This window comes from Manis pentadactyla, chromosome 10 (assembly GCF_030020395.1).
Source record: "Manis pentadactyla isolate mManPen7 chromosome 10, mManPen7.hap1, whole genome shotgun sequence".
Taxonomy (NCBI): domain Eukaryota; kingdom Metazoa; phylum Chordata; class Mammalia; order Pholidota; family Manidae; genus Manis; species Manis pentadactyla.
In genome coordinates, this window is record NC_080028.1 from 79848247 (window position 1) to 79861985 (window position 13739).

General features: G+C 39.2%; 1 protein-coding gene across 2 annotated transcripts in view; it reads left to right on the forward strand.

The window, feature by feature from the left end:
- The window catches only part of LOC118928069 (leucine carboxyl methyltransferase 1), a 67974-nt gene that overhangs the window by 24435 nt on the left and 29800 nt on the right, over positions 1–13739 (forward strand). The gene's annotated exons all lie outside the window — the stretch shown is intronic.

The following is a 13739-nucleotide window of genomic DNA, read 5'->3' on the forward strand; positions in this document are numbered from 1 at the left end:
TTACACACCCTGGGAGGGCGGGGCACCAGTGGCTCTGGAGTGGGTCTCCAGCACTGGACTCCATCTCACCCAACTCCAGATTCCTTCCTCTTTTCTGTACCACACACCATCCTCAGGTTGTTTCAGGGGTCTTTCCTATAATGCAGTGACCATGGTGCAGTGGAAGGAACCGGAACGAATGTGGGGTGAGGGGTGTGCGGTGCCATTACAGGGGCTGCCGGAGAAAGCTTTTCTTTGGGCCTGACTCACTTTTGACTTGGTCACGTGGTTTGGTTTTTCTCCTTATGATGTAGGTGGGTTAATAATTAATAAATCTGAGATTTTTATTTTGAGCAAGGTACTCCAGCGTTCATGTGCCCTTTCCAAGCAAAACGTGGTTTATCAGTAGAGAGGCAGGAGATGAGTACAGGGTAAGAAGTCCTTTGTGGAAGTTTTATGTTTGGGTTGGTAATTGTATTGGTCTGAAAGATTTTTAAAAATCTGAAGCTCCTTTAAAAAATATGTTGTGCTTGTTTGCTCTCTCAGAGCAGGGATTGCCCGAGCCAAATCCAGCCTGCCACCTATTTTTGTAAATAAAGTATTATTGGAACACAGCCACTGCCATTTATTTACATCTTACCTATGGCTACCTTAAGCCTGTGCCAGCAGAGTTGAATAATTACAGCAGAGACCATGTGGCCTGCAGAAGCTGAAAGACTCATTTCCTGGCTCTTTGCAGAAAGGTTGCTCATCCCTGTTTTAGAAACACACATGCTTCTCTAACAGAGTAGGGGAAATCTTGTCCACTGATGGTGTCTCATGCACCTTCCACCCGAATGGGCCCTGGGTGCACCAGCAGAGGCACAGCTCTAGTTGCAGGCTTTCTGCAGCCTCTGCTGCCTGAGCATTTCAGGGCACGGGGCACCTTGTTTCTCGCTACATCTTAGAGGTGTGAACAGCTGCGCATGCAGCATGAGGCATGTGGATGAAGAGACCAGAAAGGGTTTTGTGACAGTCACTGCAGTTGGTGACAGCGCTGAGGAGGAGGGGATGCATTCATGTGCAGTCATCAGGGCCGAGTGACTGGACAGGGCGGAGATGGAGCGAACATAGGATGCTCAGTGGGTGATTGGATGGGGGTGTAGGCACCAGCCAATCTCGGAAGAGCAGAGTGGGGAAGCAGAGTCGTGTGTGTGTGTGTGTGTGTGTGTGTGTGTTTACTAATTTTTTTACTGCAGCCAACCATCAAAAGAAATGTAAATCCCATTCAGGACTCACATCTTCATACCTATTTCTGTAAAAATGCAGGCGTGCACATGGTGATTCCCAAGGTCAGTCCCCATGCCGACTGTCTCGCTGTTTTCCTCATCCGTCCTCACAGTGCCACGAGGTGTTACCAATTCCTCTGCTTTTCACATGAGGAAACCTTGGCCCAGGGAGTTCAGTGACCTAAGACCTCACAGCAAAGAAGTGCTAGAGCTGGAATTTGAACCCAGTCTCCTCAGGCTGCAGAGTGCCTGTTCATTACCACCGTGCTCTACTCTAATCACAGAAAAAAAATGTGTACCAAAATAGTACTGACCCACTATGTGTGATGCTTTCTGATATTTGCTATTTTATTCCATTTTATGCAGAAATGCTACTGAAAACCTACTGTATTGATTTCCTGACCCTCTCTAAGCAGTGTCAAGCTGATTTTTGAAAAATACTGTCAGGTCTCACTTCCAAAGTACATTCCAACTTGTTCTCACATGCCCCAATGGTCATTTCCCCATTGTGTCTCACCAGTATTACTTTTTTTTTTTTTGGAGTGTCTCTGTGATTTATTCGTTTATTATTAAGATATCATTAATATACATTCTTATGGTTTCAAATACACAACACAGGATTTCAGCATTCACCCATATTTTCAAGTCCTCAGCCCCTCCAGTGCAGTCACTCTCCATCAATGTAATAAGGTGTTCCAGAGTCATGAACTGTATTCTCTGTGTTGTACTACTGTCACTGTGACCAACATATACTGTGATTGTTAATGTGCCCCTTATCCCCTTCTCCCTCCACCCCACCCTCCCTAATCCCTGCTCTTTGGTAACCACTAGTCCCTTCTCAGTGAGTCCATTGGTATTTTGTTCTTTCTTTTTCCTTTGTTTTTATACTCCACAAATAAGTAAAATGATTTGGATTTGTCTTTCTTCACAAGGCTTATTTCACCGAGTGTAATACCCTCTAGATCCACCCATGTTGTTGCAAATGGGAGGATTTCTTTTCTTTTTATGGCTGAATGGTATTCCGTTGTGTATATGTAACACATCTTCTTTTATCTATTCATACACTCATGTTCACTTAGGTTGCTTCCATATCTTGGCTGTTGCAAATAGTGAAGTGATAAACATAAGGGTGTGTATGTCTTTTCCAGTCAGGGATTTTGTTTTCTTTGGGTACATTCTTTGGAGTGGAATTACTGGTTTAAATGGTATTTCTGTTTTTAGTTTGCTGAGGAACTTCCATATTGGTTTCCACAATGGTTGCACCAGTTTACATTCTCACCAACAGTGTAGGAGTGTTTCCATTTCTCCACATTCTTACAAGGATTTGTTCTTTCTTATCTTTTGGACAGTTGTCATCCTAACCATTGTGAGGTGATATCTCATTGTGGTTTTAAGTTGCATTTCCCTGATGATTAGTGATGTGGAGCACCTTTTCATGTACATATTAGCCATGTGTGTTTTTTCTTTGGAGACTTGTCTGTTTAGGTCCTCTGCCCATTGGATTATTTGTTTTTTGGGTGTTGAGGCATATGAGTTCCTTACATATTTTGAATGTTAACCCTGTATCAGATGAGTTGTTAATGAATATATTCCCCCACATTGGAGGGTTCCTTTTTGTTCTGTTGATGGTGTCCTTTGTTGGACAGAAGTTTTTTAGTTTGATGTCATCCTACTTGTACATTTTTTGTCTTGTTTCCCTTGCCCAAGGTGATATGTCCTGGAAAAATTTGCTCATACTTATAGTCAAAAGATTTTTGTGTATATTTTCTTCTGAAGAGTTCTATGGTTTCATGACTTACATTCAGGTCTTGATCCTTTCAAACTTACTTTTGTGTATGGGGTTAGACAATAGTCTGTCTTCATTCTCTTGCATGTAGTTGTCCAGTTTTGCAAAGACCAGTTGTTGAAGAGGCTGTCCTTCCCCATTGTATATTCATTGTTACCTTTATCATATGTTAATTGACCATATATGCATGGTTTTATATCTTGGCTCTCTATTCTGTTCCATTGATCTATGGGTCTGTTCTTATACTAGTACCATATTGTTTTGATTTCTGTGACTTGGTAGTAGAGTTTGATGTCAGGGATCATAATCCCCCCCAGCTTTTTCCTTCTTTCTCAGGATTGCTATGGCTATTTGGGTTGTGGTTCCATACGAATTTTAGGACTACTTGTATTTCATTGAAGAATGCTGTTTGTATTTTGATAGGAATTGCACTGAATCTTTAAATTGCTTTGGGCAGGATGGCCATTTTGACAATTTTAGTTCTTTCTATCCATGAGCACGGGATGTGTTTCCACTTACTGGTGTCTTCTTTAATTTCTCTCATGAGTGTCTTACAGTTTTCAGAGTAAAGGTCTTTTACCTCCTTGGTTAGGTTTATTCCTAGGCATTTTATACTTTTTCATGCAATTGTAAATGGAGTTGTTTTCCTGATACCTCTTTCTGGTAGTTTATTATTAAGATATCCAAATGTGACAGATTTCTGTGTAGTAATTTTGTATCCTTCAACTTTGCTGAATTCAATTATTCTAATAGTATTTCAGTGGAGTCTTAAGCATTTTCTATTGTATGCAGATATGTTGTTTGCAAATAGTGGCAGTTTACTTTCTTCCTTACTAATTTGGATGCCTTTTATCTTTTGTGTTGTCTGATTGCCATGGCTAGGACCTCTAGTACTATTTGAATAAAAGTGGTGAGAATGGCATCATTGTCTTGTTCCTGATCTTAGAGTAAAAGCTTTCAGCTTTTTCTATTAAGTATTTTGTTGGCTGTGGTTGTGATATATGGCCTTTATTATGTTGAGGTATATTCCCATTGTACCTATTTTGTTAAGAATTTTTATTGTGAATGGATGTTGAAGTTTTTCAAATGCTTATTCAGCATCTATTGAGATAATCATGTGATTTTTGTCCTTCTTTTTGTTAATGTGTTGTATGATATTGGTGGATTTATGAATATTGTACCATCCTTACGTCCTTGGAAGAAATTCCATTTGATCATGATGTTTTTTATGTATGTTTGAATTCAGTTTGCTAATATTTTATTGAGTATTTTTGCATCTATTTTCATTAGGGATATTGGTGTATAATTTTATTTTTGTGTGGTGTCTCTGTCTGGTTTTGGTATTGGTGTGATAGTGGCCTCCTAGAACGTGTTTGGGAGTATCCCCTCCTCTTCTACTTTTTGGAATACTTTAAGAAGGAATGGGTATCTGCTCATCTTTAATTGTTTGATAAAATACAACTGTGAAGCCATCTTGATCTGGAGTTTGTTTTTAGGTAGTTTTTTGAATACCAGTTCAATTTCGTTGCTTATAATCTATAGGTTCAGATTTTCTGTTTCTTCCTGGGTCAGTTGGAAGGTTGTATTTTTCCAGAAAGTTGTCTTTTTCTTCTAGGTTGTTCAATTTATTGGGATGTAATTTTTTGTAGTATTCTCTAATAATACTCTGTATTTCTGCAGTATCCACTGTGATTATTCCTTCATTTCTTACTCTGTTTATGTGTATACACTCTCTTTTTTTCTTGCTATGTCCAGCTAGGGTTTCCTATTTTCTTTATTTTCTCAAAGAACCAGCTCCTGGTTTCATTGATTCTTTCTATTGTTCTATTCTTCTCAATTTTACTTCTTTCTGCTCTGCTCTTTATTATGTCCCTCCTTCTACTGACTTTGGGCTTCATTTGTTCTTCTTTTTCTAGTTTCTTTAATTTTGAGTTTATACTGTTTATTTGGGATTGTTCTTGTTTCTTGAGGTAAGCCTGTATTGCTATGTACTTCCCTTTTAAAACTGCCTTCTCTGCATCCCACAGATTTTGGGCTGTTCAGTTGTTTGTTGTTTTCATTTGTCTCCATATATTGTTTGAACTCTGTTTTAATTTGATCATTGATCCATTGATTATTTAGAAGCTTGTTGTTTAGCTCCATGTGTTTGTAAGGCTTTTTTGGTTTTTTTTGTGCAGTTTACTTCTAGTTTCATACCATTGTGGTCTGAGAAGCTGCTTCATGCAATTTCAATCTTTAATTTATTGAGGCTCTTTTTGTGGCCTAGTATGTGATCTGTTCTGGAGAACATTCCATGCACACTTGATGAGAATGTGTATCCTGCTGCTTTTGGCTGGATTTTCTCTAGATGTCTGTTCAGTCCATCTGTTTAATGTATTGTTCAGTGCTCCATTTCCTTACTTATTTTCCATCTGGTTGATCTGTGTATTGGTGTGAGTGGTGTGTTAAAGTCGTCTAAAATGAATGTGTTGCAGCTATGGGGTATTATGCTAAGTGAAATGAGCCAGGTGGAGAAAAACAAGTACCAAATGATTTCGCTCATTTGTGGAGTATAACAAAAGAGCAAAACTGAAGGAACAAAACAGCAACAGACTTACAGACTCCAAGAAGGTACTAGAGGTTACCAAAGACAAGGGGTTGGGGAGGGAGGGAGAAGGGGATTAAGGGATACAATACTATAATTAGCAATCACAATATAGGTAGGTCATGGGGAAGGCAGTACAGCATGGAGAAAACAAGTAATGACACTGTAGCATCTTACGCTGATGGGCAGTGACTGCAGTGGGGTTGGGGGGGACATGATAACATGGGTGAATGTTGAAACCACAGTGTTGTTCATGTGAAACCTTCGTAAGATTATATATCAATGATATTTTAATTAAAAAAAATGAAAATAAAAAAAATGTGTTGCAGTCTATCTTCCCCTTTAATTCTGTTAGTATTTATTTATTTTTATTTTATCATTAATCTACAATTACATGAGGAACATTATGTTTACTAGACTCCCACCTTTACCAAGTCCCCCCCACATACCCTATTAGTCACTGTCTACAGTGTAGTGAGATGCTGTAAAATCATTACTTGTCTTCTCTGTGTTCCACAGCCCTCCCCGTGCCCCACCCCACATTATACACGCTAATCATAAGGCCCCCTTTCTTATTCCCCCTCTTCTCCCTCCCTTCTCACCCATCCTCCCCAGTCCCTTTCCCTTTGGTAACCCTTTCTTGGGTTCTGTGATTCTGCTGCTGTTTTGTTCCTTCAGTTTTTCCTTTGTTCTTATACTCCACAGATGAGTGAATCATTTGGTACTTGTCTTTCTCTGCCTGGCTTATTTCATTGAGCTTAATACCCTCTAGCTCCATCCATGTTGTTGCAAATGGTAGGATTTGTTTTCTTATGGCTGAATAATATTCCATTGTGTATATGTACCACATCTTCTTTATCCTTTCATCTACTGATGGACACTTAGGTTGCTTCCATTTCTTGGCTATTGTAAATAGTGCTGCGATAAACATAGGGGTGCGTCTGTCCTTTTTGAACTGGGCTGCTGTATTCTTAGGGTAAATTCCTACAAGTGGAATTCCTGGGTCAAATGGTATTTCTATTTTGAACTTTTTGAGAAACCTCCATGCGGCTTTCCACAATGGCTGAACTAATTTACATTCCCACCAGCAGTGTAGGAGGGTTCCCCTTTCTCCACAACCTCACCAACATTTGTTGTTGTCTTTTGGATGGTGGCAATCCTTACTGGTGTGAGGTGATACCTCATTGTTGTTTTAATTAGCATTTCTCTGATGACTAGTGATGCGGAGCATCTTTTCTTGTGTCTGTTGGCCATCTGAATTTCTTCTCTGGAGAACTGTCCAGCTCTCTGCCCATTTTTAAATTGGATTGTTCACTTTTTTTTTATTGAGGTGCATGAGCTCTTTATTTAAATTGGATGTCAACCCTTTATCGGATCTCTCATTTACAAACATATTCTCCCATACTGTAGTATACCTTTTTGTTCTATTGATGGTGTCCTTTGCTGTACAGAAGCTTTTCAGCTTGATATAGTCCCACCTGTTCATTTTTGCTTTTGTTTCCCTTGCCCGGGGAGATATGTTCATGAGAAAGTTGCTCATGTTTATGTCCAAGAGATTTTTTCCTATGTTTTTTTCTAAGAGTTTTATGGTTTCATGACTTACATTCAGGTCTTTAATCCATTTCGAATTTACTTTTGTGTATGGTGCTTGACAATGATCCAGTTTAATTCTCTTACATGTAGTTGTCCAGTTCTGCCAGCACCAGCTGTTGAAGAGGCTGTCATTTCCCCATTGTATGTCCATGGCTCCTTTATCATATATTAATTGACCATATATGTTTGGGTTAATATTTGGAGTCTCTATTCTGTTCCACTGGTCTGTGGCTCTGTTCTTGTGCCCGTACCAAATTGTCTTGATTACTGTGGCTTTGTAGTAGAGCTTGAAGTTGGGGAGTGAGATCCCTCCCACTTTACTCTTCCTTCTCAAGATTGCTTTGGCTATTCAGGGTCTTTGGTGTTTCCATATGAATTTTTGGAAGAATGCTGTTGGTAATTTGATAGGGATTGCATTGAATCTGTATATTGCTTTGGGCAGGATGGCCATTTTGACAATATTAATTCTTCCTAGCCAAGAGCATGGGATGTGTTACCATTTGTTAGTGTCCTCTTTAATTTCTCTTAAGAATGTCTTGTAGTTTTTGGGATATAGGTCTTTCACTTCTTTGGTTAGGTTTATTCCTAAGTATTTTATTCTTTTTGATGCTATTGTGAATGGAATTGTTTCCCTGGTTTCTCTTTCTATTAGTTCATTGTTAGTGTATAGGAACGCCTCAGATTTCTGTGTATTAATTTTGTATCCTGCAATTTTGCTGTATTCCGATATCAGTTCTAGTAGTTTTGGAGTGGAGTCTTTAGGGTTTTTTATGTACAATATCATGTCATCTGCAAATAGTGACAGTTTGACTTCTTCTTTACCAATCTGGATTCCTTGTATTTCTTTGTTTTGTCTAATTGCTGTGGCTAGGACCTCCAATACTATGCTGAATAACAGTGGGGAGAGTGGGCATCCTTGTCTTGTTCCCGATCTTAGAGGACATGCTTTCAGCTTCTTGCAGTACAGTATGATGTTGGTTATGGGTTTTTCATATATGGCCTTTATTATGTTGAGGTACTTGCCCTCTATACCCATTTTGCTGAGAGTTTTTTTATCATGTATGGATGTTGAATTTTGTTGAATGCTTTTTCAACATCTATGGAGATGATCATGTGATTTTTTGTCCTTCTTTTTGTTGATGTGGTGGATGATGTTGATGAATTTTTGAATGTTGTACCATCCTTGCATTCCTGAAATGAATCCCACTTGATCATGGTGTATGATCCTCTTGATGTATTTTTGAATTCGGTTTACTAATATTTTATTGAGTATTTTTGCATCTATGTTCATCAGGGATATTGGTCTGTAATTTTCATTTTTGGTGGGGTGTTTGCCTGGTTTTGTTATTAGGGTGATGCTGGCTTCATAGAATGAGTCTGAAAGTATTCCCTCCTCTTCTATTTTTGGAAAACTTTAAGGAGAATGGGTATTATGTCTTCTCTGTATGTCTGATATAATTCCATGGTAAATCCATCTGGCCCGGGAGTTTTTCTCTTGGGTAGTTTTTTGATTACCTATTCAATTTCTTTGCTGGTAATTGGTCTGTTTAGATTTTGTGTTTCTTCCCTGGTCAGTCTTGGAGGGTTGTATTTTTCTAGGAAGTTGTCCATTTCTTCTAGCTTTTCCAGCTTGTTAGCATATAGTTTTTGTATTATTCTCTAAAATTCTTTGTGTTTCTTTGGGGTCTGTCATGATTTTTCCTTTCTCATTTCTGAATCTGTTGATGTGTGTAGATTCTCTTTTACTTTTTATAAGTCTGGCTAGAGGCTTATCTATTTTGTTTATTTTCTCGAGGAACCAGCTCTTGGTTTCATTGATTTTTTTCTATTGTTTTATTCTTCTCAATTTTATTTATTTCTTCTCTGATCTTTATTAAGTCCCTCCTTCTGCTGACTTTAGGCCTCATTTGTTCTTCTTTTTCCAATTTCGGTAATTGTGTCTTTTGACTATTCATTTGGGATTGTTCTTCCTTCTTTAAATATGCCTGGATTAGTGTATACTTTCCTCTTAAAACTGCTTTCACTGTTTCCCACAGAAGTTGGGGCTTTGTGTTGTTGTTGTCATTTGTTAGCATATACTACTTGATCTCTGTTTTGATTTGGTCGTTGATCCATTGATTATTTAGGAGCATGTTGTTAAGCCTCCATGTGTTTGTGAGCCTTTTTGCTTTCTTTGTACAATTTATTTCTAGTTTTATACCTTTGTGGTGTGAGAAGTTGGTTGGTAGGATTTCAATCTTTTGGAATTTACTGAGGCTCTTTTTGTTGCGTAGTATGTGGTCTATTCTGGAGAATGTTCCATGTGCACTTGAGAAGAATGTGTATCCTGCTGCTTTTGGGTGTAGAGTTCTATAGATGTCTATTAGGTCCATCTGTTCTAGTGTGCTGTTCAGTTCCTCTGTGTCCTTATTTTCTGTCTAGTGGATCTGTCCTTTGGAGTGAATGGTGTGTTGAAGTTTCCTAAAATAAATGCATTGCATTGTATTTCCTCCTTTAATTCTGTTAGTATTATTTGTTTCACATATGTTGGTGCTCCCTTATTGGGTCCATATATATTTATAATGGTTATATCCTCTTGTTGGATTGATCCCTTTATCATTATATAATGTCCTTCTTCATCTCTTGTGACTTTCTTTGTTTTGAAGTCTATTTTGTCTGATACTAGTACTGCAACACCTGCTTCTTTCTCATTGTTGTTTGCGTGAAATATGTTTTTCCATCCCTTGACTTTGAGTCTGTATATGTCTTTTTGTTTGAGGTGAGTCTCTTGTAAGCAGCATATAGATGGGTCTTGCTTTTTTATCCATTCTATTACTCTGTGTCTTTTGATTGGTGTATTCAGTCCATTTACATTTAGGGTGATCATTGAAAGATATGTACTTATTGCCATTGCAGGCTTTAGATTCGTGGTTACCAAAGGTTCAAGGTTAACTTCTTTACCATCTTACTGTCTAACTTAAATCACTTATTGAGCTATTATAAACACAGTCTGATGATTCTTTATTTCTCTCCCTTCTTAGCAGTCTTCCTCCATTCTTTGTACGGTAGGTGTTTTTTTTTTTTGTGTGTGTGTGTGTGTGTGTGTGTGTGCTCTTTTGTGTTTCCTTTGACTGCTTTTGTGGGTAGTTGATTTTATTTTTTCTCTGTAGTTAGTATTTGATTGTTTTGCTTTCTTTGCTGTGATTTTATTTTCTCTGGTGACATCTGTTTAGCCTTAGGAGTACTTCCATCTAGAGCAGTCCCTCCAAAATACCCTGTCCAGCTGGTTTGTGGGAGGCAAATTCCCTCAACTTTTGCTTGTCTGGGAATTGTTTAATCCCTCCTTCATATTTAAATGATAATCGTGCTGGATACAGTATCTTTGTTTCAAGGCCCTTCTGTTTCATTGCATTAAATATATCATGCCATTCTCTTCTGTCCTGTAAGGTTTCTGTTGAGAAGTCTGATGATAACCTGATGGGTTTTCCTTTGTAGGTGACCTTTTTTCTGTCTCTGGCTGCCTTTAATACTCTGTCCTTGTCTTTGATCTTTGCCATTTTAATTATTATGTGTCTTGGTGTTGTCCTCTTTGGGTCCCTTGTGTTGGGAGTTCTGTGTGCTTCTGTGGCCTGAGAAGCTATTTCCTGCCCCAGTTTGGGGAAGTTTTCAGCAATAGTTTCTTCAAAGACACTTTCTATTCCTTTTTCTCTCTCTTCTTCTTCTGGTACCCCTATAATGTGGATATTGTTCCATTTTGATTGGTCACACAGTTCTCTTAATATTCTTTCATTCCTGGAGATCCTTTTATCTCTCTCTGCATCAGCTTCTCTGCGTTCCTGTTCTCTGATTTCTATTCCATCAATGGCCTCTTGCATCTCGTCCATTCTGCTTTTAAGTCCTTCCAGAGATTGTTTTATTTCTGTATTCTCCCTCCTTAGCTCTTGCATATTTCTCTGCAAGTCCATCAGCATGGTTATGACCTTTATTTTGAATTATTTTTCAGGAGGATTGCTTAGGTCTGTCTCCCCAGGTTCCCTCTCAGGGGAGGATGTCTGTGTGATTCTGGTCTGAATCAAATCCTGCCTTTTCATGGTGATGGGCAGATGGCACGTGTGTCAGCTGGGAGAACAAAATCCCTTCCTGCTTGCTTCTCACGTTCCTCTCCTGGAAGAATGGCGACCCCTGGCAGCTTTTGTTGGGAAGTTGCATGCAGAGAGGGTGTCTGATTCTTTCCTGGGACGCTGTGGAGCTATGCATGGCTGCTGTCAGCATGGCCGACTTCAGGCTGCTGCTCCGCTATTGCGGGGCTGTACAGGAGGTGGAACAGGTGGGAGGCTGTTTATCACCGTGAGGGGCCTCCAAGCTGTGCTGCCGCCCAGGGAGTTAAGGCGCCCACAGTTCACCGGGATTCCCAGCTGCTGGGCTGAGTGTGCTGGGAGGCTCCTGTCCAGCTGTGAGGCTCCTGTCCCTTTAAGACTTTCAAAAAGCACTCGCTTTTCTTTTGTCCCTGGGGTGCCAGCTGCGGGGACCTGCTCACAGGTTTTACTGTTCTATTTCCCTAGTATCCAGCACACCACGTACTGTGTGGCTGTGCTCCCGGTGCGGATGGCTAGGGCTGGATATTTAGCAGTCCTGGGCTCCCTCTGCCTCCCCGCTCTAACTCCTCTCCTCCCGCCGGGGAGCTGGGGTGAGGGTCGCTCGGGTCCTGCTGGGCCGCGGCTTGTATCTCTCCCCTTTCGCGAGGCGCTGAGTTCTCGCAGATGTAGATGTAGCCTGGCTGTTGTCCTTTATCTTCCGGTCTCTCTTTTAGGAATAGTTGTATTTGTTGTATTTTCAAAAACATATAAGTTTTGGGAGGAGATTTCCGCTGTCCTCCTCACGCCGCCATCTTGGCTCCTTCCCTGTTAGTATTTATTTTACATATTTAGGTGCTCCTGTGTTGGGTGCATAGATATTTATAATGGTACATCCTCTTTTTAGACTAACTCCTTTATCATTTGCAATACCTTCTTTGTCTTTTGTTACTTTCTTTGTTTTGAAATCTATTTTCTCTGATATAACTACTGCTACTCCGGCTTTTCTCTCCCTATTATTTGCACGAACTATCTTTTTCCATCCCTTCACTTTTAGTAATCTGTGTGTGTCCTTGGGTCTGAGATTAGTCTCTTGTAGGCAGCATATAGATGGGTCTTGTTTTTTTTTTTATCTATTCTATGTCTTTTGATTGGTGTATTCAGTCCATTTACATTTAAGGTGACTATTGATACATATGTACTTATTGCTATTTTATTGTTTTCTTCTTGTTTTTATATCCCTTCTCTGTTCCTTTTTTTCCTCTCATATATTCTTTTCTTGTTATCTGATGGATTTCTTTAGTGTTTTCATTGGGTCTTCCCTCCCTCCCTCTGTCCCTCCCTTTCTCTATTGTTGGCTTTAGTTTTGTGGTTACCAAAGGTCAAGCATAGCTTCTATCTTAAATTGTTGATTATTCTGTTTCAAACAAGATTTAAAGGTACTTTTTTCTTCTTCTTCCTCCTCCACACTTTCTGTATTAGATGTCATAATCTGCACTTTTTTTGTATCCCTAGACTATTTTTGTGAGTAGTTGATTTTGCTTCTTTTGTTTTAATTTCGTACCTCCTTGGTAATTAATTGGTCTACTGCCTTTATTGTGGGTTTCTGTTTGCTGGTGACTGCTATTTAGCCTTGGGAACATTTCCATCTACAGCAGACCCTTTATCATACCCTGAAGGGCTGGCTTAGTGGTGGTGAATTGCTTCAGCTTTTGTTTATCTGAAATTGTTTAATCCCTGCTTCAAATTTAAATGATAATCTTGCTGGGTAGCATATTCTTGGTTGGAGGTCCTTCTGTTTCATTACATTAAATATATTATACCCCTCCCTTTGGCCTGTAGTTTCTGCTGAGAAGTCTGCTGACAGCCTGATGGGGTTTCCTTTGTAAGTGATCTTTTTTCTCTCTCTGGCTGCTTTCGTATTCTGTCTTCATCCTTGATCTTTGTCCTTTCAATTACTATATGTCTTGGTGTTTTCTTCCTGGGGTTCCTTTTGTTAGTGGTTCTCTGTACTTCCAATGACCTGAGTGTCTATTTCCTTTCCCAGATTGGGACGTTTTCATCAGTTATTTCCTCGAAGAGACTTTCTATCCCTTTGTATCCCTCTTCACCTTCTGGTACCCCTATTCCTGCAAATAGTGTTTCATTTGGGTTGGACACATAGCTGTCTTATTTTTAATTTATTATTTTTTTAAATTAAGATATCACTGGTAAGGTAATCTTTTCTTTTTGATTATTTCCCTTCATTTACTAGACTTAAATTTTTTTAGATTAAGTTATTGTTGATATGCAGTCTTATGAAGGTTTCACATGAACAACATTGTGGTTTCAACATTCACCTGTATTATCAAGTTCCCCCCCAACCCAATTGCAGTCACTGTCAGCATACTAAGATGCTACAGAGTCATTAGTTGTCTTCTCTGTGTACACAGCTGTCTTACTATTCTTTCATTCCTAGAGATCCCTTTTTTCTGTCT